General features: G+C 42.7%; 1 protein-coding gene across 4 annotated transcripts in view; it reads left to right on the top strand.

Moving 5' to 3' along the window:
- The first annotated feature begins 1,246 nt into the window (after positions 1 to 1,246).
- The window catches only part of LOC121548687 (1-phosphatidylinositol 4,5-bisphosphate phosphodiesterase beta-4-like), a 145,250-nt gene continuing 121,602 nt past the window's right edge, over positions 1,247 to 24,894 (top strand). For 3 of the 4 annotated variants that reach the window (XM_045210178.1, XM_045210177.1, XM_045210175.1), the window contains exons 1-2: positions 1,247 to 1,451; positions 7,583 to 7,628. The gene's annotated coding sequence lies outside the window, so the exon portion shown is untranslated. The remainder of the gene's footprint in view (positions 1,452 to 7,582; positions 7,629 to 24,894) is intronic. The other variant, XM_045210176.1, reaches the window with a different exon arrangement.

Raw genomic sequence — 24,894 nt, 5'->3', positions numbered from 1 at the left:
ACAGGGGGTCCCTAATGTAAACTGGATCTCTTTCATCCATTGGAATAGCCTATAAAACTGTCACACTTCAGCTACTTCATGCTGTCCTACTATAGCTAGCTATGGTTGGTAAAGCAGGACAACAACAAAAATGACTGAATTACAAAATGGAAACAACTTTTTTATGTATTTTGATGCACCAGTACATAGTATGCATATTCACATCAGAATTTGGCACTGTGCATTATTTATGACCGTTTTATAACCTTAACATCAAAACTATGTCACTGATTTTACGGTGTGCTTCGTGGGGTTAGCTTCCTGTTTGAAGCTTGCTCTGCCACCGTCTATGATGTCACACCAATGAAGTGATGTGATTTTGATAATGTGGGTTCTCTGCAATGGCTTAGTAACAATAGTTTAGGTTTTCTCTTGTCAGACCAAGAAATAAACAGGTCAGGATTAAGCTGTTTTATTGTCACACACCAGATAGGTTCAGTGAAATGTGTTGTTTTACAGGGTCAGCCATAGTAGTACAGCGCCCCTTGAGCAAATTATGGTTAAGTGACTTGCTCAAGGGCACATCAGCAGATTTTCACATAGTTGGCTCAGGTATCTGAACCAGCAACCTTTCGGTTACAGGCACAATGCTCTAAACGCTAGGCTACCTGCCGCCCTAAACTTGCTGTTTGGGGTTTTAGGCTGGGTTTCTGTATATGGACTTTGTGACATCTGCTGATGTAAAAAGGGCTTTATAAATACATTTGATTTGATGATTTGATTTGATCTATGGTCTCATTGAGAGGATCATTTAGAGAGGGCTCTACTTAGGCTACTCAAATATCAACAAGTACATCAACATGACTCTGGATTATTACAAAAACACTGATGTCTCAAAAAAAGACATGTTGGATAGATGTCCCTACTGTTAGTGGGATGAGCACACACACACACACACACACACACACACACACACACACACGCCAAATTGTAGTGTAACATAATATTCCCTTATTAAATTCTAGTGTAACATAATATTCCCTACGCAGCTATGCTATATTGTGAAAAAAGCCCTCGTATGTTTATTGGCAGCCCTATCTAGAGACCGTTGCTACTGTGGCTAGGCTACATCAGTTTGCACAACCTGCCATTAATCTGAGCGGCACACACACACACACACACACACACACGCACGCACGTACACTAGACGCATGCACGCGCACACGCACACACATCCCGAGGGTGGTTCCTTATTGGAACGAATTTGACCATTCTCCACTGGATGGCGAGTGGTTCAAGAGGAGCGGGCTATTGGAAGTGAAGGGAAGGATAAGGACAAGAGGGGAAGAGAGAGAGAGTTTGAGAGGGAGGGAGATACAGCAGCTGTAAACAGGAGATAAAATCCCAGCCCAGCCTCTGCAAGCATCATTTTTCACGTCGGATTTAATCCGTTCTCGTCGCAACCAATTTACGTAAGAACATTTTCATATTTCTGTCTTTTTGGCTGCAAGTGGGACTTTGGCAATGTTTTGCTGAGTACCACTTTTGTATGATTCGTTGATCTGGGTGTCTAGTACAGTATTGGAGAGAGAAAAACGTTCGCATGTTTTCATATTGGTGGTTGAAACCCGTGAGAATATTAAACTCCCAGAGAGGTCATTCTGGAAACTAGATTGCAGAAACAGCGGCAAATCTTGTGGGTTATTTTCGAAAGGGACGGTCTCGTTCTTGGTTTGATGTAAAATAACATTATAGCTCGTGTACAAGCACGCACAACACGTGCATGGATGTCATATCCATCCATTGCTTTCGTTTTTGTGAAATGGAACGTTGCAGAAACGGTATATAGGCTAATCAAAGACATGTAACCCCATTCATATGTGGTATAATGTTAGCCAGCTGGTAGCGTCAAAAACTTGACAAATGGAGGGGAACATCGACATTTTCTTCTCCAAGGTAGTGGCTTGCTAGCTGCTAGCTAACAGCACAGACAGTCAGTGGCAGGGATACCCAGCTTGCTTGCCCATAAAAGTAGTCAGACTGGCATGCTTGCATGAGAGATGCACCACTTGCTAGGCTAGCTTTTAGGTAAACCACTCTACATTATCTGGGTTTAAACACATGGCAGCTACTAGCTAGATAATAAACATACGAGTTATTGAACAATAGCTTGCTCTATTTTTACATGATGCTGTAGAGATATAGATCACAATTCATGCTAACAATGTCTGCTTGTCAGACAACTAGCTTGCTGACGTTAGCCAATATTCTGATGTTTGGGGCTGTGTGTGCGCAGTGTGAACTCTTTTGCCATGCATGTTCAGCTTCTTCCATCACAACATAATGCAAGAGAATCAAGAAATAACTATCAGCCAATGGCTACTCTTGTCGAGCTATACTGATTTCTGTCAGTATCAGACAGCTGTTTGAGATGCATTAGTAGTCCATTTTCTGTTTTGATATTATTGAGAAAGACATTTGGATTTGTACAAAGTGTTTTTTTGCAAATAAATAACAGTCGAAATGTATGTTGATGGTAAGGGATAAAAAGTGTACACAGGATACCATTTTTTGGCTCAGTGGAGTTGTAGACACACACCTGGCACCTGTTCCCGTGCACGCACTGAGCCAATGTCCTGTGTGTGAGCGTGCGGTCATTGACAGGGAGCCGGACGTGTGTGTGAGCCACTTTTACAATCTCTGTTTGAAGTGGCATTTAGCTGATTCCGATTACTGGGGGGGAATAGAGACACGTTTGCCACGACTCGGTCGATATACAATAAAGTGGCTGCTTTCTTAGCTTCGACCCAGATATTAACCCTGGAAGCGAATGGCCGAATTGACCTTGCATGGAAAATACAGTATGTTGCTGTTGGTCACTAGAACGAATTAAGCACGTCAAAAAATGTCAGATGGATGAGAAAGAAAAAACATTCCATCTGCTTATGTGTTGCATGCTTTTCATCAGACACATAGGATCTCAGGAGTCTATAATAACTAAAGAAAACACTTGTTTACCACAATAAAAACAGTACTCTATAACAATGGTGATATAGTAATAGCTACTTAATTTTTTTTATTTTGATTCCTAACTCTAATGAAGTGTCTGTCTGTGTGCTTGTGCCATTGACCTTTCAGTAGCTTCTGTCACTGCATGTTTGCTGTGTGTAGGAAGAGAACCCTACCCAGGTTTATAGTATTGACAGAGGCAGAAGCTATTCGATGGCGATTAGAGAGACAAACATTGCCCTGCCTACCTCCTTCCACAAAAAACATTAGTGACCTTGGGACTATAAGGTTCTATGACATTTGGTTAAAAAATAGTTATTCACATAGAGTTGCTCTTTAGGTGATCCTTTACGCCTGCCTTTACATGTGAGATATTGTAAAAATACAATTAAAATAAAATAATAAAAATCTGAAAGTTCTATCTGCCCAAACAGCTTTTGGCTTGGTGCTATAAGGTTATATCTGTAATCCAATCTCAATGCTGGGTTGTCAATCAAAAATAATTGTATGTAAGGTGATATACTTATTTAGTCATGAAAGAGGAAGACATCACAAAACGGTTCTGAGATCTGGGACTTGAAATATACTAATTATGTCAAAACTATACACTGAGTGCTCTTTCCATGACAGACTGACCAGGTGAATCCAGGTGAAAGCTATGATCTCTTATTGATGTCACTTGTTAAATACACTTCAATGAGTGTAGGTGAAGGGGAGGAGACAGGTTAAAGAAGGATTTTTACGCCTTGAGACATGGATTGTGTATGTGTGCCATTCGGAGGGTGAATGGGCAAAACAAAATATTTAAGTGCCTTTGAACGGGGTATGGTAGTAGGTGCTAGGCGTACCGGTATAATTGTGTCAAGAACTGCAATGCTGCTGGGTTTTTCACACTCAACAGTTTCCTGTGTGTATCAAGAATTGTCCACCTCCCAAAGGACATCCAGCCAACTTGACACAACTGTGGGAAGCATTGGAGTCAACATGGGCCAGCATCCCTGTGGAACGCTTTCGACACCTTGTAGAGTCCATTCCCTGACGAATTGAGGTTGTTCTGAGGGCAAAAGATGGTGCAACTCAATATTAGGAAGGTGTTTCTAATGTTTTGTACACCTAGTGTTCATTTTGCAGATATAACCTTATAGTTCCAAGTCCTTGATTATTGATGTAATAGGTTCTGGTCCTCATTTTAAATTACTTATGTTTTTTTCCACCCCTTTTTAGAAGAATGACCGTAACGTAAGCTCTATGGTAAGAACAAATAAATACAGGTGCCTTAGCGCATGTTTAAGGCTCTTAGGAGAGGCATTGCTATTTTTGTCTTGTTCTATATCAATATGAAAACCTCCATGGAAGGGGCATTTCTCTTAAAATTACAAACTTACCACATTTTGTTGATAACTAGCAAGTAGTTTACTGACTTTGGGTGTCAGAGATCAGAAAAATATATCAGTTTACTCATCCAGAGCTAAGCTTCAGCAATGTTGCTAGTTATCCATAGGAAATAGTGTATTTGTTATTTTAGGGAACTATCACTTTAACAAATGTGTGATGAACATGACTTAATATATTTGATGACGTGATTAGAAAGAAGGAAGGATATTCTCTTTATTTAATCATTAAATATCTGTACTTTTCTATTGAAATTGAAATCATTTTAACATTCGGTGCCAGATAGAACCTTATGGCTTAACCCAGATTGACATTTCAGAGCATTAAGGTTCTATCTGCGATTGCACCCCCCCTAAAAAATTGATTTACAAATGTCTTAGGATTTTAATACTCTGCATTTTAGGCACCTTTAAGGTGAGGACTACAAAACAGGTCTGATATCTGGGATGTGAAAACGTTAATGCTCAATATCTCAGAACAATGCTTTGCTCAGATATAACCTTGTAGTCCCAAGGTCTCGAATGACCTTACCTGCATGGTTTAGATGCCACCGTAGCCTAAAGCTGATTCTGATGAAGAGAGTTGGGGGCTGTGTTTTTCCGGGTCAGAGGGTTTGGTAATTGTTATGAGGGGAAAGCCGATACTGATTCAGGGTGTTTGTTCGTTGGCCAAGGCTCCGATTATGGTGCTTGTGTAAAATCTGTCCGCTCCATATTGTACAGGTTGTTTGGAAAGGTGATATATTTGGCTTACACAATGCAGTGATTTTGTGATGAATATTGTTAATGGGATGGCTGATGCTTCATTGTGAATCAGGTTGCTGTGTGTGTTTCTCAACTTCAGGGCTATTGAGTCCCTGAAAAGGGACACCGGTTTAGGCAGCTAAAAAGTGCTTGTTTTAATCTCAAATCTCCAAGGACAAATGTTAGTTGTCTAACAGCAGCGGGATGACAGTAGCTTGCTGCTGGTTCTGGCTCAGAAAGATAGAAAAAACGCTGAACCAAGGATAGTGATGTGAAAAAAGCACCAGAATCCAAAACACAAAATAAACCAAATGCCATGATAAAGTATCATGTTTAGGTGTGCTGTAAAACTGGAAATAAAGATTGGAGTGGACCCCAAAACAGGCTCAGGCAGTTCCTTAGCTGATCACATGCATGAAATGACATTTAGCCAGACAGGCAAAACAAACAGATAGGATTGCTATGAGTCACACCGTTTACCCTACTGCCTACAAAACTAGAAGGATACTTCTGTGTGGCTCTGCATCTAGTGGTAGAGGACACACACACACACACACACACACACTTAAAATAGTCAAATATTTATTGCATACTTGTCTTCAGTATTGCATATTTGTTAATCAGTAAATCAATGATGTTGTTAAGTGTTATAATGTAGACGTTGGCTGGTATTCAGGCCTGATGCATGATGCTATTTAGAGGATGGAGTCCCCTAGCTCTGCTGTACTGGTCTGGCTGTGGAGATTTCTATCAGAAAACACACACACACAGGCCAATGATTGTTGTGTTTGGAGATGCTGGCAGTGGTGGTTGTGTTTGTCTGTGTTTGGATCTTCCCATGTGGGGTTTTGATACCGGTGAGGTAACCAACATCATATTGAAGCAAATTCCGGGGGTAAACCAAGTGGGACTGGAACCAGTGACCTTGTATCTGTCGGTCCAACACCTATCTTGATCATCCAGTGGTGTTGCAACGGGACAGCTCCTGATCTCAGTTGGCCTGTGGTTGTGGTTGTTTAACACCAGGGTCAGTGAAACAGTAGGGTGGAATATGTATACAGGAAGCATTGTGCTGATTGCAGAATGGACACAATTGGAGACAATGAAATCAGCTGCTGTCTAACACACCTACATAGTCTGTCCCTCTCTCTTTTCACACACACACACACACACACACAGGCCTCACCATAGTCACGCTGTCCTAACCACACCACCCAACATCCTCTCAACGCTTCATCTGAGGAGAGGCATGCTGAAACCTTAGCGTGTCTTTTCTCAGCCCAGTCTGCTGTAGATCAGCCATCTGACTCCATATTACCATCCTTTGTTTTGACTGAGGAATCATGTTTTCCTCCTGTCCGGTCCTCTCTTCCTTTTCTCACACAACAGCCATGATCCATCTATCAGGGAGATGAACATATAAGGTCTGGGAAAGACAGGGTAGCCTAGCGCACACACACTGAAAATCAGTTGAAAATAACAGACAGATCCAATTATCTAATGAAGAATAGTTCCATTGTTTGTTTGTTTGAACACATTATGATTCATAGCATTCAGCTTTATTGTTATAGCTAAACAAAACAAGACTCTCTTCCCAAGCCTTCATTGTGGATATTGTAATTTATTGGGGTGTTTTCCTTGGCTGGGGAGAGGGGCTGCGGAGGTGAGTGTGTGTCAGTCTGTCTGTCTGTCTGTCTCCAGTCCATCTGTGAGGTTCATGTCCATAGGTTTAAGGATTTTCTGGATTTAAGGGGAGGATCCTAATGTCCATAGGTTTAAGGATTTTCTGGATTTAAGGGGAGGATCCTAATGTCCATAGGTTTAAGGATTTTCTGGATTTAAGGGGAGGATCCTAATGTCCATAGGTTTAAGGATGTTCTGGATTTAAGGGGAGGATCCTAATGTCCATAGGTTTAAGGATTTTCTGGATTTAAGGGGAGGATCCTAATGTCCATAGGTTTAAGGATTTTCTGGATTTAAGGGGAGGATCCTAATGTCCATAGGTTTAAGGATTTTCTGGATTTAAGGGGAGGATCCTAATGTCCATAGCTCTTTGCAGCTGCCTTGTTCTTAAAGGCCCAGTCCAGTGTTTTCCACACTATGAGGTTGGAATAATACTGTGAAATCACGAAAATTATGATAATGCCCTTTTAGTGCCCTTTTAGAACACCCGAAACCAGGCGTTAAATTAGTTGATAGACCAATAAGAAAGAGAGTTCCAAACCTCTCTGCCAATAACAGCTAGTTTTCAGTTTTCCCCTCCCCACTCAGACCACTCCCAGACAGTCCTAGCAAAATTATTGCTTGAGAAATTACTCTTTGCTAAGAAGCATTTTTTGGAAGGACTGTGATTGAAAACAATCACAGTAAGGAACTTAATTGATACCTAGAAATGATTTGATATTGAGATAAAAATGGCTGCATTGGGCTTTTAAATGTTCCCTTCTCTGTCCTCACAGGCCAAGATATGAGTTTCACCCACTGAAGTTACTTCATGCTGAACTGGTAAGTTGGAGAGTTATATTAGACCTAATATCTATTGGTGTTAACAGTGAAACCGATGGTTGCTGTTTGTACTCTTAGTCATTGTGGTTGTCTTTCTAGAACTCCCTCGGCTGTTACATATTAAACACACATCATGTTAGATGACGTTTCTCTGTGCATTGGAAATCCAGTTTATTGGTTGATAAACATGTTTGTGAGCTACAGCCTGCCCTTAAAGACAGTGATACACATCCTATGTAATCTATACATGTAGGAGCAGGTGATCTTCTCTGTACTGTTGAATGTGGGAGGAGTGGAAACAGAATATGGGTAGACAACATTATACAGTAGCTGTTGTGTGTAAATACCATCTCTAGCATCCCACTTTTTAAAAGGGAAATGTAAATGTTTTGTATTTATAGGAAATTGATATCAGGTTGTGTCCCTATTTTAAACTGTGAGTTGACAGTGAATAAATGACTATCTAAGCTCACTGCAGTCTTCTCAAATCAAATTGAAAATCAAACATTTTTCGTCACATGCTTTGTAAACAACAGGTGAAATGTATATTTATAGGCCCTTCCCAACAATGCAGAGAGAAAGAAAATAGAGAAATAATAGAAGAGTAAATCACTTAATAATAAAAGTACTAATAAATACACAATGAGTAACAATAACTTGGCTTGTGCTGGGGTACAAGGTAATTGGGGTAGATATGTACATACACTATATATACAAAAGTATGTGGACACCCCTTCAAATTAGTGGATTCGGCTATTTCAGCCACACCCGTTGCTGACAGGTGCATAAAATCGAGCACACCGCCATGCAATCTCCATAGACAAACATTGGCAGTAGAATGGCCTTACTGAAGAGCTCAGTGACTTTCAACGTGGCACCGTCATAGGATGCCACCTTTCCAACAAGTCAGTTCGTCAAATCTCTGCCCTGCTAGAGCTGCCCCGGTCAACTGTAAGTGCTGTTATTGTGAATTGGAAACGTCTAGGATTAACAATGGCTCAGCCACGAAGTGGTAGGCCACACAAGCTCACAGAACGGGACCGCCGAGTGCTGAAGTGCGTAGCACGTAAAAATCGTCTGTCCTCGTTTGCAACACTCATTACCGAGTTCCAAACTGCCTCTGGAAGCAGCATCAGCACAATAACTGTTAGTCGGGAGCTTCATGAAATGGGCTTTTTCAGCATGACAATGCCCCCGTGCACAAAGCGAGGCCCATACAGAAATGGTTTGTCGAGTTCGGTGTGGAAGAACTTGACAGGCCTGCACAGAGCCCTGCCCTCAACCCTATCGAACACTTTTGGGATGAATTGGAACGCCGACTGTGAGCCAGGCCTAATCGCCCAACATCAGTGCCCGACCTCACTAATGCTCTTGTGGCTGAATGGAAGCAAGTCCCCGCAGCAATGTTCCAACATCTAGTGGAAAGCCTTTCCAGAAGAGTGGAGGCTGTTATTGCAGCAAAGGGGGGACCAACTCTATATTAATGCCCATGATGAAAAATGTATGCACTCACTTAACTGTAAGTCGCTCTGGATAAGAGCGTCTGCTAAATTACTAAAATGTAAAAATGATTTTGGAATGAGATGTTTGACAAGCAGGTGTCCACATACTTTTGGTCATGTAGTGTATAACTAGGAATAAAGTGACATAATAAACATTAGCAGCAGCGTGATGAGTGAAAAAAGTGAGTGCAAAATGGGTCAATGCAGATAGTCTCGGTAGGTATTTAGTTAAATATTTAACCAAATACCTACCGAGACTAACTATTTAGCAGTCTAATGGCTTGGTGATAGAAGCTGTTCAGGGTCCTGTTGGTTCCAGACTTGGTGCGTCGGTACTGCTTGCCGTGCGGTAGCAGAGAGAACAGCATATGACTTGGGTGGCTGTTCTCTTTCCTCTCCGGTAATTTTGCTATCATTGATTCATAAGATGCAGTCTCCACCATGAGTATGAGCCAATCTGTTGACTTCGGACTATCTGCGCTCTTCCAGTTACGTAGTATGAGTCTAGCCGCAGTAAGAAAACCCACTGAGGCAAGACCAAACTCTTCTTTGCTAATACCTGGTGGTAAAATAGATATATCCCCTAATAAGCACAGCTGTGGGGACTCTGGGATAGGCTGTCCCACCCAGTCTTCAAGCTTATTACGAACCTCCTTCCAGAAAGGGAGCACCATGGGACATTCCCATATAGCATGCAAAAAGGTACCTACTTTACCCTTGCATTTCCAGCATAAATTATTTTGCAATAAACCCATTTTATGTAATCTAACTGGGGTGCAGTAGTATCTATGAACAATCTTATAATGTGTAAATGTCCCCCTTGTATCCCTGGTACACCACCCTACATTGGAAACAATAATTTTCCGTACATCCTCCTCAATTGTCACAATTAAGATCCCTCTGCCAAATCAACCTTAAATTCGCACAATTTCCATATTGTGCATATGAGACTCTTTTATAAAACACTGAAGCGGAGTGTGATATTCCTGGTAACATGAAATATTGTTCTAACAAGTTTTCATCTCTCTGGCGGTTAATACTCAAAAGAGACCCCATGCAGCTCCTTAGTTGTAAGTATTTCCAGAAATCTCCCTTATCTGGCAAATAAAATGTATCTTTCAGGTCCTGATAGGACATAAGCACTCCTCTCTCATATAGATCCCCTAGTGCATGCAGGCCTTGTCTAAGCCATACCTCCCAGATAAATTAATGTTTTACTATAACTGATGGGTTGTGCCATATGGAATAATATTTTTGTTTATTCTGGGAAATTCCAAGCATTTTATGAATCTTAACCCATACCTCTTTGGAATGTTGTAGGATTGGGTTAGCGTCTTCAGTTGGCTGCCTCTGAATATTGTTTTGTGATAAGGCCTCAATAGGCTTTAAAGAGGCTGTGATAGACCTCTCAATCTGAGTCCATCCCAAATGGGAATCATAATTGCCCCAGTGTCTTGCCAATTTGGCTTCTTCAAATGATATGTTGTATAATTCTACATTGGGTAATGCTAGTCTTCCTCTATCCCTTGGAGCATATAACTTGTTCACATTTATTCTGGGTTTTTTCCCATCCCAAAGATAATCCTTAATCATTTGATTGTACTGCTTAAATAGTAAGGGAGAAATGGTCACAGGGAGCATCATCAACACATAATTAAACTGTGGTGCCACAACCATATTAACAGTATTTATTTTGCCCCATAAAGTAATATTAAGCAACCTTCATTTATCAAGATTATTCTTTTATTTTTCTGTAGTAGTGGCATCATATTAATTTGCATGATATTCTGTAGTTGCGCAGTCTTATACCAAGGTATTTAATCCCTGATGGCACCCATTTTCACTGTAATTAAGTAATTGCAACAGGAGGACAGAATTTGGATACAGGCATAGCCTCTGACGTCTGACAATTAATCTTATTTTATAATCTTAGTATCCCGTTCCTTGAAATTGTCAGCTCTAGCTTTTAGCGCAGTGCCGATGTTGCCTGTAATCCATGGCTTCTCGTTGGGATATGTACGTATGATCACTGTGGGGATGATGTCGTCGATGCACTTATTGATGAAGCCTGACCACTTCCGTATTGAGCGTGTCACTGGTATTTCCTATTTGAGTTTTTGCTTGTAAGCAGGAATCAGGAGGATAGAGTAATGGTCAGATTTGCCAAATGGAGGGCGAGGGAGAGCTTTGTATGTGTTTCTGTGTGTGGAGTAAAGGTGATCTACAGTTTTTTTGCCTCTAGTTGCACAAGTGACATGCTGGTAGAAATGAGGTAAAACAGATTTCAGTTTCCCTGCATTAAAATCATCGGCCACTAGTAGTGTCGCCTCTGGATGAGCATTTTCTTGTTTGGTTATGGCCCTATACAGCTCATTGAGTGCGGTCTTAGTTCCAGCATCAGTTTGTGGTGGTAAACAGACATAAAAATATAGATGAAAACTCTCTTGGTAAATAGTATGGTCTACAGCTTATCATGAGGTATTCTAACTCAGAACCTCAAAATACACACCTCCCCCCTTGAGCTTACCAGATGCTGCCGTTCTGTCCTGCTGATGCATAGAAAAACCAGCTAGATGTGTATTATCCATGTCCTTCTTCAGCCACGACTCTGAGAAAACATAGGATATTACAGTTCTTCAAGTCCCGTTGATAGGATAGTCTCGAATGGAGCTCGTCCAGTTTGTTCTCCAGTGATTGTACGCTTGCCAATAGAATGGAGGGTAGAGTGATGTACTCGCCGACGAAGTTCTGTCAGGGTGCCCTACTAAGGAAATGGCCTCTATAACAGCTTTTGGGCAGTTAAATGCAACAACAAAACATGATTTATAAAAAGCAATCTATTAATGTGGTTTCTGAACTCTATAATTTGTTTACAAGTTTGATAGCTGTACTTTTAGTTTATGGTTGACACAGCTTGTTGGCCATTAGCCAATCAGCGTTTCTCAACGAGTTCAAATCATATGAATGCATCCAATTGGTATTCACGACTTCACAACTGGTAAATTCCCACCTCCCACATGGTTACAAACGCAGCATTAAGAGTGGAAAGTTGAGATGCCCAACATAACAATCCTGTCACAACAGACAATGCCAGGAACATTGTGAATGCTGAACATTGTGAATGGCATTTAATTTTCCCGCTGTACCAAAACCGAACCGAACCGTGACCGTTACACCCCTAACGTGTAGGTCTAATTTCTTTTTGAGTTTCCCATGTATGAATGATGTGTAATTCACTCTTAACTTTCTCCCACTCATTGATAAGCAGCCTGGGTGACTCCCTGAGTTGTTGCCTGTGTGTTTCTTTCATACAGTCGTAAACTTTAATGATCCTGAAAGTTATGTGTGACATAATTATGTAGTGTGTGTCCACATGCACGTGTGAGCGTGTGTCTACAGTAGCATGAAGCCAGTGAGTGAGTGAGTGAGTGTGAGTGTGTGTGTGTGTGTGTGTGTGTGTGTGTGTGTGTGTGTGTGTGTGAGAGGTTTTAGGCGCAGTAGATTTACTTCCAGAGCCTTATTCAATCTCAGGCCAGTCCAGTCCAGTTGGGCAGTGTGTGTGTGTTAATTAAATGTGTTACTGTGGGGTTACAGCCAGAACACACCCTGTCACTCAGCAGCAGAGGACTCATGCTGCCTATTGTGATATAACTATGTGCACATGCGGGGCTCTACAGTGCGACCATTTTACTCGCATATGCGCTTAAATATTTTGCTGTGCACCTGACATTTTTATTTAGGAGCACCAGCGCGCCAATAAAAAGAAAGGATTCTAGCTTTATTACCTCAAATATTTTTCAATGTGCTCCTACATTTATTTGTGTGCGTCCTACGTTTTTCAATTTAGGCGCACACGTGCTCCTTGTAAAAAAGGTCAGCATAGAGCCGTGTGTGTGTGTGTGTGTGTGTGTGTGTGTGTGTGTGTGTGTGTCCAGAGGTAGAATGAAAAGAGAGAGAGAATAGAGAAGATGGGACCAGAAAAACAAGAGGGAGAGAATGACATAGAGAAAGAGAAAGAAAGATGGAGATGTCCCTCCCAACAGATGTCAACAGATGTCTGGTGTTAACTCATATCGACAAGTCAATATGGCTACTTTTAATCAAATATTTGGCCAAATTATCTAGTCGCCTCAGCATCACGTAACATCTCCTTAGCTGTGAAATTACCTCAGGTTGGAGGACACACACACGTACACACACACAGACGTTTGTTTTACTATCCTTGTGGGGACCAAACAATTTATTCCCATTCAAAATCCTATTTTCCCTAATACCTAACACTAAACTTAACCCTTAACCTAACCCTAACCTTAATCCTAACCTTAACACCAAACCCCTAACCCCTAACCCCTAACACTAATTCCTAATCCTAATTGTAACCCTAACCCTAAACCTAAGCCTAAAATAGCCTTTTTCCTTATGGGGATCGGCAAAATGTCCCTGCTTGTGCGAGGGATTCTGGTCGAGGGATTCTGGTCCCCACAAGGATAGTAAAACCAAACACACACACACAAACACCTCTCCACTTACATTGTCTCTCCACCCGTGCCTCAATCCACCGTGGGAATCTGTACATGTGAACGCAATTTACATTTCCAATGACTCTGGCGAACTTCGCTCCAGAACACAGAAGGTGTCCTTCTCTCGTCCCTGTCCTCTCCAGGATAGCTATTATTACCCTCAATGTAATGACACTGACACACTGAGAATAATGTTACAAAACACTGTAACACATCACACAGTTTACTGTTACATAACAAAACATTACATTTACATCATTTAGCAGACGCTCTTATCCAGAGCGACTTACAGTTAGTGCATACATTATTCTTTTTAATTTTCATACCCCATGGGAATCGAACCCACAACCCTGGCGTTGCAAACGCCATGCTCTACCAACTGAGCTACCTCCCTGCCGGCCATTCCCTCCCCTACCCTGGACGACGCTGGGCCAATTGTGCGCCGCCCCATTGGTCTCCCGGTTGCGGCCGGCTACAGCAGAGCCTGGATTCGAACCAGGATCTCTAGTGGCACAGCTAGCACTGCGATGCAGTGCCTTAGACCACTGCGCCACTCGTCAAACACACACACACACACACAAACATTCACACACACACACACAGCTCCTTACTGTACCAGGATTATGTCCCATTCTTAATAGGCCTAAACACTCCGAGACTGCTGCTAGTATAGAGACCGTGTATCTCAGAAAGAGTTGAAAAGGGGGAATAGACAGAGGAAGAAAGAATGAACGAGGGAGAGTGAGGCACACGTCTGTTAAAGAAAAGAAACATTGTGGAAGTGGAAAGTCCGGGGAGAAGATAGAAGTGGAGAGGGAGGAAAGTAGAGGAGAGCAGGGTTAAAACAACATTTCCCTCTTAGTCTGAATGCTGCTCAAACACATGACTGGCTTCCTAGATCAATGACTAGATAAACTAGAGGCCTCTTTCACCAGGGCTTCTCTGTCTGAGGAGGGGGGGAGAGGGGGGGTTAGGATTGGATAGGGGGGTAGGGTAGGGAGAGGGGGGGGGGTAGGGAGAGAGGGGGGGTAGGGTAGGGAGAGAGGGGGAGAAAGACAGAGAGCTGCCGTTTGCTGCTGCAGAAGACACATGGACACTTTAAGCCACTGTGAGGGATTGGGCCTAAGCACAGACCTGACAGACAGACGGAAACTATTTATATAAAATTGAAATGTTCTATTAGCCTTTGGACTTCCGATGCAGAAACAAACAAACAGAACATGTAAACATACAAAAGCTCAGTCGTTCGTTGTGACCCTGAGTCTAGTGAGTTAGTATATTGGTGGAACTGAACCAAAGCCAGGCATATGTCAAAGGCTTCCCGTGCTTATTTACGTGCTACTACTTAATTTAGGCCTACTTTAAACATGGATGCATTACATTAATACCATAACAAATAATATCATAACTCCATGATATGCAACGTTTACAAACATGCCATAACAACTTTTCTTGACACATACACTATATATACAAAAGTATGCGGACACCCCTTCAAATTAGTTGCTGACAGGTGTTTAAAATTGAGTATGCAGTAGAATGGCCCGTATTGAAGAGCTCAGTGACTTTCAACGTGGCACCGTCATAGGATGCCACCTTTCCAACAAGTCAGTTCATCAAATTTCTGCCCTGCTAGAGCTTCCCCGGTCAACTGTAAGTGCTGTTATTGTGAAGTGGAAATGTCTAGGAGCAACAACGGCTCAGGCCCGAAGTGGTAGGCCACACAAGCTCACAGAACGGGACCGCCGAGTGCTGAAGTGCGTAGCGTGTAAAAATCGTCTGTCCTCGGTTGCAACACTCACTACCGAGTTCCAAACTGCCTCTGGAAGCAGCGTCAGCACAATAACTGTTCGTCGGGAGCTTCTTGAAATGTGTTTCCATGACCGAGCAGCCGCACACAAGCCTAAGATCACCATGCGCATTGCCAAGCGTCGTCTGGAGTGGTGTAACGCTCCGCCATTGGACTCTGGAGCAGTGGAAACCATCTGGCAGTCCCAACGGACAAATCTGGGTTTGGCGGATGCCAGGAGAATACTACCTGCCCGAATGCATAGTGCCAACTGTAAAGTTTGGAGGAGGAATAATGGTCTGGGGCTGTTTTTCATGGTTAGGGCTAGGCCCCTTAGTTCCAGTGAAGGGAAATCTTAATGCTACAGCCTACAATGACATTCTAGATGATTCTGTGCTTCCAACTTTGTGGCAACAGTTTGGGGAAGGCCCTTTCCTGTTTCAGCATGACAATGCCCCTGTGTACACAGCGAGGTCCATACAGAAATGGTTTGTAGAGATCGATGTGGAAGAACTTGGCTGGCCTGCACAAAGCCCTGACCTCAACCCAATCGAACACCTTTGGGATGAATTAACGCTGACTGCGAGCCAGGCCTAATCGCCCAACATCAGTGCCCGACCTCACTAATGCTCTTGTGGTTGAATGGAAGCAAGTCCCCGCAGCAGTGTTCCAACATCTAGTGGAAAGCCTTCCCAGAAGAGTGGAGGCTGTTATAGCAGCAAAGGGGGGACCAACTCCATATTAATGCCCATGATTTTGGAATGAGATGTTTGACGAGCAGGTGTCCACATACTTTTGGTGTATACTGTATACAATTTTTTTGTTTTGTTTACAAATCGATACTTGGAGTCAAATTATCGATATAATATCGTCAAAAATAATATTGTGATATAGAACTGTATCGATTTTTACCCCCATCACTAATATATGTAAAGTGTATTTGATAAGGAAAATATAGTTTATTTTTTTTCAGACTAGCAGAATAACGAGGCGGAGGAATAACAAGCCAAGCGTTAGCTACAGGATGGCCTGCTGCTGCCTTATTAGACTCCCTCAGGAGCTAATGGAGGGGATGATACACACACACACACACACACACACACACACACCAGTGTTTTCACACTGGCAGCAGTGCAGTGCAATTACAGAGGAAGAGGAGGAGGTTGTTTACTAAAGCAGAGGTTACCATTGACACCTTACTCCTTCCTACAACATACACACACACAGACCAACACACACATTCACCCACACACCGATTTACCAGATGCATTCCCCAGCATTGGAACCACCCCCATGCAAATTAGCCAGAAAATAACCAAAACACAGCTTTTAAACATCTCTGTGTGTGTGTCTGTGTTCGTGACAGTGGTTACTAGTGGTGGTAGGTAGAAACAAGATGGGTCGAGAGATGACGGAAGGGGAGTTATGTAAACACAGAGCAATCAACACTTATAGTATACTCGTTACCAATATTCTATTCACAAAATACAAGGTGTCTAAAATGAAGACAATGCTGTGGACCAGGAGTGTTGGATAAAGTGTTACAAAACAGGTCCTTATGACAGTAACCCCAGACCAGACCTGACTCCCTCCCTGCACACTAATGTTGCTACTAATTAGACTGTAGAGGGGCAGATGGGGCACTGTACAGTGGGGGAAAAAATTATTTAGTTAGCCACCAATTGTGCAAGTTCTCCCACTTAAAAATATGAGAGAGGCCTGTAATTTTCATCATAGGTACACGTCAACTATGACAGACAAATTGAGAAAAGAAAATCACATTGTAGGATTTTTAATGAATTTATTTGCAAATTATGGTGGAAAATAAGTATTTGGTCACCTACAAACAAGCAAGATTTCTGGCTCTCACAGACCTGTAACTTCTTCTTTAAGAGGCTCCTCTGTCCTCCACTCGTTACCTGTATTAATGGCACCTGTTTGAACTTGTTATCAGTATAAAAGACACCTGTCCACAACCTCAAGCAGTCACACTCCAAACTCCACTATGGCCAAGACCAAAGAGCTGTCAAAGGACACCAGAAACAAAATTGTAGACCTGCACCAGGCTGGGAAGACTGAATCTGCAATAGGTAAGCAGCTTGGTTTGAAGAAATCAACTGTGGGAGCAATTATTAGGAAATGGAAGACATACAAGACCACTGATAATCTCCCTCGATCTGGGGCTCCACGCAAGATCTCACCCCGTGGGGTCAAAATGATCACAAGAACGGTGAGCAAAAATCCCAGAACCACACGGGGGGACCTAGTGAATGACCTGCAGAGAGCTGGGACCAAAGTAACAAAGCCTACCATCAGTAACACACTACGCCGCCAGGGACTCAAATCCTGCAGTGCCAGACATGTCCCCCTGCTTAAGCCAGTACATGTCCAGGCCCGTCTGAAGTTTGCTAGAGTGCATTTGGATGATCCAGAAGAGGATTGGGAGAATGTCATATGGTCAGATGAAAACAAAATATAACTTTTTGGTAAAAACTCAACTCGTCGTGTTTGGAGGATAAAGAATGCTGTGTTGCATCCAAAGAACACCATACCTACTGTGAAGCATGGGGGTGGAAACATCATGCTTTGGGGCTGTTTTTCTGCAAAGGGACCAGGACGACTGATCCGTGTAAAGGAAAGAATGAATGGGGCCATGTATCGTGAGATTTTGAGTGAAAACCTCCTTCCATCAGCAAGGGCATTGAAGATGAAACGTGGCTGAGAAACGTGTCTTTCAGCATGACAATGATCCCAAACACACCGCCCGGGCAACGAAGGAGTGGCTTCGTAAGAAGCATTTCAAGGTCCTGGAGTGGCCTAGCCAGTCTCCAGATCTCAACCCCATAGAAAATCTTTGGAGGGAGTTGAAAGTCTGTGTTGCCCAGCGACAGCCCCAAAACATAATAATAATAATAATTGGTCATTTAGCAGACGCTCTTATCCAGAGCGACTTACAGGAGCAATTAGGGTTAAGTGCCTTGCTCAAGGGCACATCGACAGATTTTTCACCTAGTCGGCTCGGGGATTAGAACCAGCGACCTTTCGGTTACTGGCACAACGCTCTTAACCACTAAGCTACCTGCCGCCCATGGAGAAATGGGCCAAAATACCAGCAACAGTGTGTGAAAACCTTGTGAAGACTTACAGAAAACGTTTGACCTGTGTCATTGCCAACAAAGGGTATACAACAAAGTATTGAGAAACTTTTGTTATTGACCAAATACTTATTTTCCACCATAATTTGCTAATAAATTCATTAAAAATCCTACAATGTGATTTTCTGGATTTTTTCTTTCTCATTTTGTCTGTCATAGTTGACGTGTACCTATGATGAAAATTACAGGCCTCTCTCATCTTTTTAAGTGGGAGAACATGCTAAATTGGTGGCTGACTAAATACTTTTTTCCCCCACTGTATGTGTGTGTGTGTGTGTGTGTGTGATTAGACAGAGAGCCCCAGACCTCATTAAGAGGCAGCCTTCCACCAATCCTTCAGGGACAGGGAATCATCTGCTCTATTCCTTTCACACTGGAGAACATCTAACTCTCTCTCTCTCAATTCAATTCAATTCAATTCAATTCAATTACAATTGCAATTTAAGGGCTTTATTAGCATGGGAAATGTATGTTAACATTGCCAAAGCAAGTGAAGTAGATAGTAAACAAAAGTGATATAAACAATAAATATTAACAGTAAACATTACACTCAGAAGTTCCAAAAGAATAAAGACATTTCAAATGTCATATTATGTCTATATACAGTGTTGTAACAATATGCAAATAGTTAAAGTACAAATGGGAAAATAAATAAACATAAATATGGGTTGTATTTACAATGGTGATTGTTCTTCACTGGTTGCCCTTGTCTTGTGGCAACAGGTCACAAATCTTGCTGCTGTGATGGCACACTGTGGTTTTTCACCCAGTAGATAAGGGAGTTTATCAAAATTGGGTTTGTTTTCAAATTCTTTGTGGATCTCTGTAATCTGAGGGAAATATGTGTCTCTAATATGGTCATACATTTGGCAGGAGGTTAGGAAGTGCAGCTCAGTTTCCACCTCATTTTGTGGGCAGTGTGCACATAGCCTGTCTTCTCTTGAGAGCCAGGTCTGCCTACAGCGGCCTTTCTCAATAGCAAGGCTATGCTCACTGAGTCTGTACATATTCAAATCTTTCCTTAAGTTTGGGTCAGTCACAGTGGTCAGGTATTCTGCCACTGTGTACTCTCTGTTTAGGGCCAAATATCATTCTAGTTTGCTCTGTTTTTTTGTTAATTCTTTCCAATGTGTCAAGTAATTCTCTTTTTGTTTTTTCATGATTTGGTTGGGTCTATTTGTGTTGTTGTTGTTGTTGCTGGGGCTCTGTGGGGTCTGTTTGTGTTTGTGAACAGAGCCCCAGGACCAGCTTACTTAGGGGACTCTTCTCCACGTTCATCTCTCTGTAGGTGATGGCTTTGTTATGGAAGGTTTGGGAATCGCTTCCTTTTAAGTGGTTATAGAATTTAACGGCTCTTTTCTGGATTTTGATAATTAGCGGGTATCGGCCTAATTCTGCTTTGCATGCATTATTTGGTGTTTTTCGTTGTACACTGAGGATATTTTTGCAGAATTCTGCATGCAGAGTCTCAATTTGGTGTTTGTCCCATTTTGTGAATTCTTGGTTGGTGAGCGGACCCCAGACCCCACAGAGCACCATTAAATCCATTATTAAAAAATTGAAAGAAATGGCACCACCACAAACCTGCCAAGAGAGGGCCGCCCACCAAAACTCACGGACCAGGCAAGGAGGGCATTAATCAGAGAGGCAACAAAGAGACCAAAGATAACCCTGAAGGAGCTGCAAAGCTCCACAGCGGAGATTGGAGTATCTGTCCATAGGACCACTTTAAGCCATACATGCCAAAGAGCTGGGCTTTACGGAAGAGTGGCCAGAAAAAAAGCCATTGCTTAAAGAAAAAAATAAGCAAACACATATGGAAGAAGGTACTCTGGTCAGATGAGACTAAAATTGAGCTAATTGGCCATCAAGGAAAACGCTATGTCTGGCGCAAACCCAACACTTCTCATCACCCCGAGAACACCATCCCTACAGGGAAGCATGGTGGCGGTAGCATCATGCTGTGGGGATGTTTTTCATCGGCAGGGACTGGGATACTGGTCAGAATTGAAGGAATGATGGATGGCGCTAAATACAGGTCAGTCTTCCAGAGATTTGAGACTGGGGCGGAGGTTTACCTTCCAGCAGGACACTGACCCTAAGCATACTGCTAAAGCAACACTCGAGTGGTTTAAGGGGAAACATTGAAATGTGTTGGAATGGCCTAGTCAAAGCCCAGACCTCAATCCAATTTAGAATCTGTGGTATGACTTAAAGATTGCTGTACACCAGCGGAACCCATCCAATTTGAAGGAGCTGGAGCAGTTTTGCCTTGAAGAATGGGCAAAAATCCCAGTGGCTAGATATGCCAAGCTTATAGAGACATACCCCAAGAGACTTGCAGCTGTAATTGCTGCAAAAGGTGGCTCTACAAAGTATTGACTGGGGGGGGTGAATAGTTATGCATGCTCAAGTTTTCTGTTTTTGTGTCTTATTTCTTGTTTGTTTCACAATAAAACATTTTGCATCTTCAAAGTGGTAGGCATATTGTGTAAATCAAATGATACAAACCCCCAAAAATCTCTTTTAATTCCAGGTTGTAAGGCAACAAAATAGGAAAAATGCCAAGGGGTGTGAATACTTTTGCAAGCCACTGTACCTCACATTGCAGCCCAAATAAATGCTTCACAGAGTTCAAGTAACAGACACATCTCAACATCAACTGCTCAGATGAGACTGTGTGAATCAGGCCATCATGGTCTATTTTCTGCAAAGAAACCACTACTAAAGGATACCAATAAGAAGATGAGACTTGCTTGGGCCAAGAAACACGAGCAATGGACATTAGACTGGTGGAAATCTGTCCTTTGGTCTGATGAGTCCAAATTTGAGATTTTTGGTTCCAACCGCGTGTCTTTGTGAGACCCAGAGTAGGTGAACCGATGAGCTCCGCATGTGTGGTTCCCACCGTGAAGCATGGAGGAGAAGGTGTGATGGTGTGGGTGTGCTTTGCTGGTGATACTGTCTGTGATTTATTTAGAATTCAAGGCACACTTAACCATCATGGCTACCACAGCATTCTGCAGCGATACGCCATCCCATCTGGTTTGCGCTTAGTCCCACTATCATTTGTTTTTCAACAGGACAATGACCCAACACACCTCCAGGCTATATAAGGGCTATTTGACCAAGAAGGAAGGTGATGGTGCTGCATCAGATGACCTGGCCTCCACAATCACCCGACCTCAACCCATTTGAGATGGTTTGGGATGAGTTGGACCGCAGAGTGAAGGAAAAGCAGCCAACAAGTGCTCAGCATATGTGGGAACTCCTTCAAGACTGTTGGAAAAGCATTCCTCATGAAGTTGGTTGAATGAATGCCAAGAGTGTGCAAAGCTGTCATCAAGGCAAAGGGTGGCTACTTTGAAGAATCTCAAATCTCAAATTAATTTTGATTTGTGTAACACTTTTTTGGTTACTACATTATTCCATATGTGTTATTTCATAGTTCTGATGTCTTCACTATTATTCTACAATGTAGAAAATAGTAAAAATAAAGAAAAACCCTTGAATGAGTACGTGTGTCTAAACCTTTGACTGGTACTGTATAGATATATATTTGTATTGGTCCGTGGGCTTACAAAAGGAGGGGCTGCATGCCGCCAGTTGCCCATCCCTGATATACACCCTTGTATAGGCTACACCATACTGTACATGTGTCAGAATATGACATCCATGACATCCATTATGCTAGATTAGATCCCTACACAGCCCCATTCACAGGCCCCAAAGCCTAACCCCAACCTCTCATCGTATACAGTAAATTCATACTACACCATACAGTACAATACAGTTGAAGTCGGAACTTTACATACACTTAGGTTGGAGTCATTAAAACTTGTTTTTCAACCACTCCACAAATGTCTTGTTAACAAACTATAGTTTTGGCAAGTCGGTTAGGACATCTAATTTGTGCATGACACAAGTAATTTTTCCAACAACTGTTTACAGACAGATTATTTCACTTATAATTCACTGTATCACAATTCCAGTGGGTCAGAAGTTTACATACACTAAGTTGACTGTGCCTTTAAACAGCTTGGAAAATTCCAGAAAATTATGTCATGGCTTTAGAAGCTTCTGATAGGCTAATTGACATCATTTGCGTCAATTGGAGGTGTACCTGTGGATGTATGTCAAGGCCTACCTTCAAACTCAGTGCCTCTTTGCTTGACATCATGGGAAAATCAAAAGAAATCAGCCAAGACCTCAGAAAATAATGCCTGAAGGTACCATGTTCATCTGTACAAACAATAGTACGCAAGTATAAACACCATGGGACCACGCAGCCATCATACCGCTCAGGAAGGAGATGCGTTTTGTCTCCTAGAGATGAACATACTTTGGTGCGAAAAGTGCAAATCAATCCCAGAACAATAGCAAAGGACCTTGTGAAGATGCTGGAGGAAACAGGTACAAAAGTATATATATATCCTACACTGCTCAAAAAAATAAATGGAACACTTAAACAACACAATGTAACTCCAAGTCAATCACACTTCTGTGAAATCAAACTGTCCACTTAGGAAGCAACACTGATTGACAATACATTTCACATGCTGTTGTGCAAATGGAATAGACAACAGGTGGAAATTATAGGCAATTAGCAAGACACCCCCAATAAAGGACTGGTTTTACAGTTGGTGACCACAGACCACTTCTCAGTTCCTATGCTTCCTGGCTGATGTTTTGGTCACTTTTGAATGCTGGCGGTGCTTTCACTACAACTCACACAAGTGGCTCAGGTAGTGCAGCTCATCCAGGATGGCACATCAATGCGAGCTGTGGGAAGAAGGTTTGCTGTGTCTGTCAGCGTAGTGTCCAGAGCATGGAGGCGCTACCAGGAGACAGGCCAGTACATCAGGAGACGTGGAGGAGGCCGTAGGAGGGCAACAACCCAGCAGCATGACTGCTACCTCCGCCTTTGTGCAAGGAGGAGCAGGAGGAGCACTGCCAGAGCCCTGCAAAATGACCTCCAGCAGGCCACAAATGTGTCTGCTCAAACGGTCAGAAACAGACTCCATGAGGATGGTATGAGGGCCCGACGTCCACAGGTGGGGGTTGTGCTTACAGCCCAACACCGTGCAGGACGTTTGGCATTTGCCAGAGAACACCAAGATTGGCAAATTCGCCACTGGCGCCATGACGTGACAGAGTCTGGAGACGCCGTGGAGAACGTTCTGCTGCCTGCAACATCCTCCAGCATGACCGGTTTGGCGGTGGGTCAGTCATGGTGTGGGGTGGCATTTCTTTGGGGGGCCGCACAGCCCTCCATGTGCTCGCCAGAGGTAGCCTGACTGCCATTAGGTACCGAGATGAGATCCTCAGACCCCTTATGAGACCATATGCTGGTGCGGTTGGCCCTGGGTTCCTCATAATGCAAGACAATGCTAGACCTCATGTGGCTGGAGTGTGTCAGCAGTTCCTGCAAGAGGAAGGCATTGATGCTATGGACTGGCCCGCCCGTTCCCCAGACCTGAATCCAATTGAGCACATCTGGGACATCCATCCACCAACGCCACGTTGCACCACAGACTGTCCAGGAGTTGGCGGATGCTTTAGTCCAGGTCTGGGAGGAGATCCCTCAGGAGACCATCCGCCACCTCATCAGGATCATGCCCAGGCGTTGTAGGGAGGTCATATAGGCACGTGGAGGCCACACACACTACTGAGCCTCATTTTGACTTGTTTTAAGGACATTACATCGAAGTTGGATCAGCCTGTAGTGTGTTTTCCACTTTAATTTTGAGGGTGACTCCAAATCCAGACCTCCATGGGTTGATAAATTTGATTTCCATTGATAATTTTTGGGTGATTTTCTTGTCAGCACATTCAACTATGTAAAGAAAAAAGTATTTAATAAGATTATTTCATTCATTCAGATCTAGGATGTGTTATTTTAGTGTTCCCTTAATTTTTTTGAGCAGTGTATATATCCACAGTAAAACGAGTCCTATATGGACATAACCTGAAAGGCCGCTCAGCAAGGAAGAACTCACTGCTCCAAAACCGCCATAAAAAAGTCAGACTACGGTTTGCAACTGCACATGAGGACAAAGATCTTACTTTTTGAAGAAATGTCCTCTTGTCTGATTAAACTAAAATAGAACTGTTTGGCCATAATGACCATCGTTATGTTTGGAGGAAAAAGGGGGGCTTGCAAGCCGAAGAACACCATCCCAACCGTGAAGCACGGGGGTGGCAGCATCATGTTGTGGGGGTGCTTTGCTGCAGGAGGGACTGGTGCACTTCACAAAATAGATGGCATCATGAGGAAGGAAAATTATGTGGATATATTGA

The sequence above is a fragment of the Coregonus clupeaformis genome, chromosome 33, assembly GCF_020615455.1.
Source record: "Coregonus clupeaformis isolate EN_2021a chromosome 33, ASM2061545v1, whole genome shotgun sequence".
Lineage (NCBI taxonomy): Eukaryota > Metazoa > Chordata > Actinopteri > Salmoniformes > Salmonidae > Coregonus > Coregonus clupeaformis.
The sequence above is the reverse complement of the archived record's forward strand: the minus strand, read 5'-3'. Positions and strand labels throughout refer to the sequence as shown.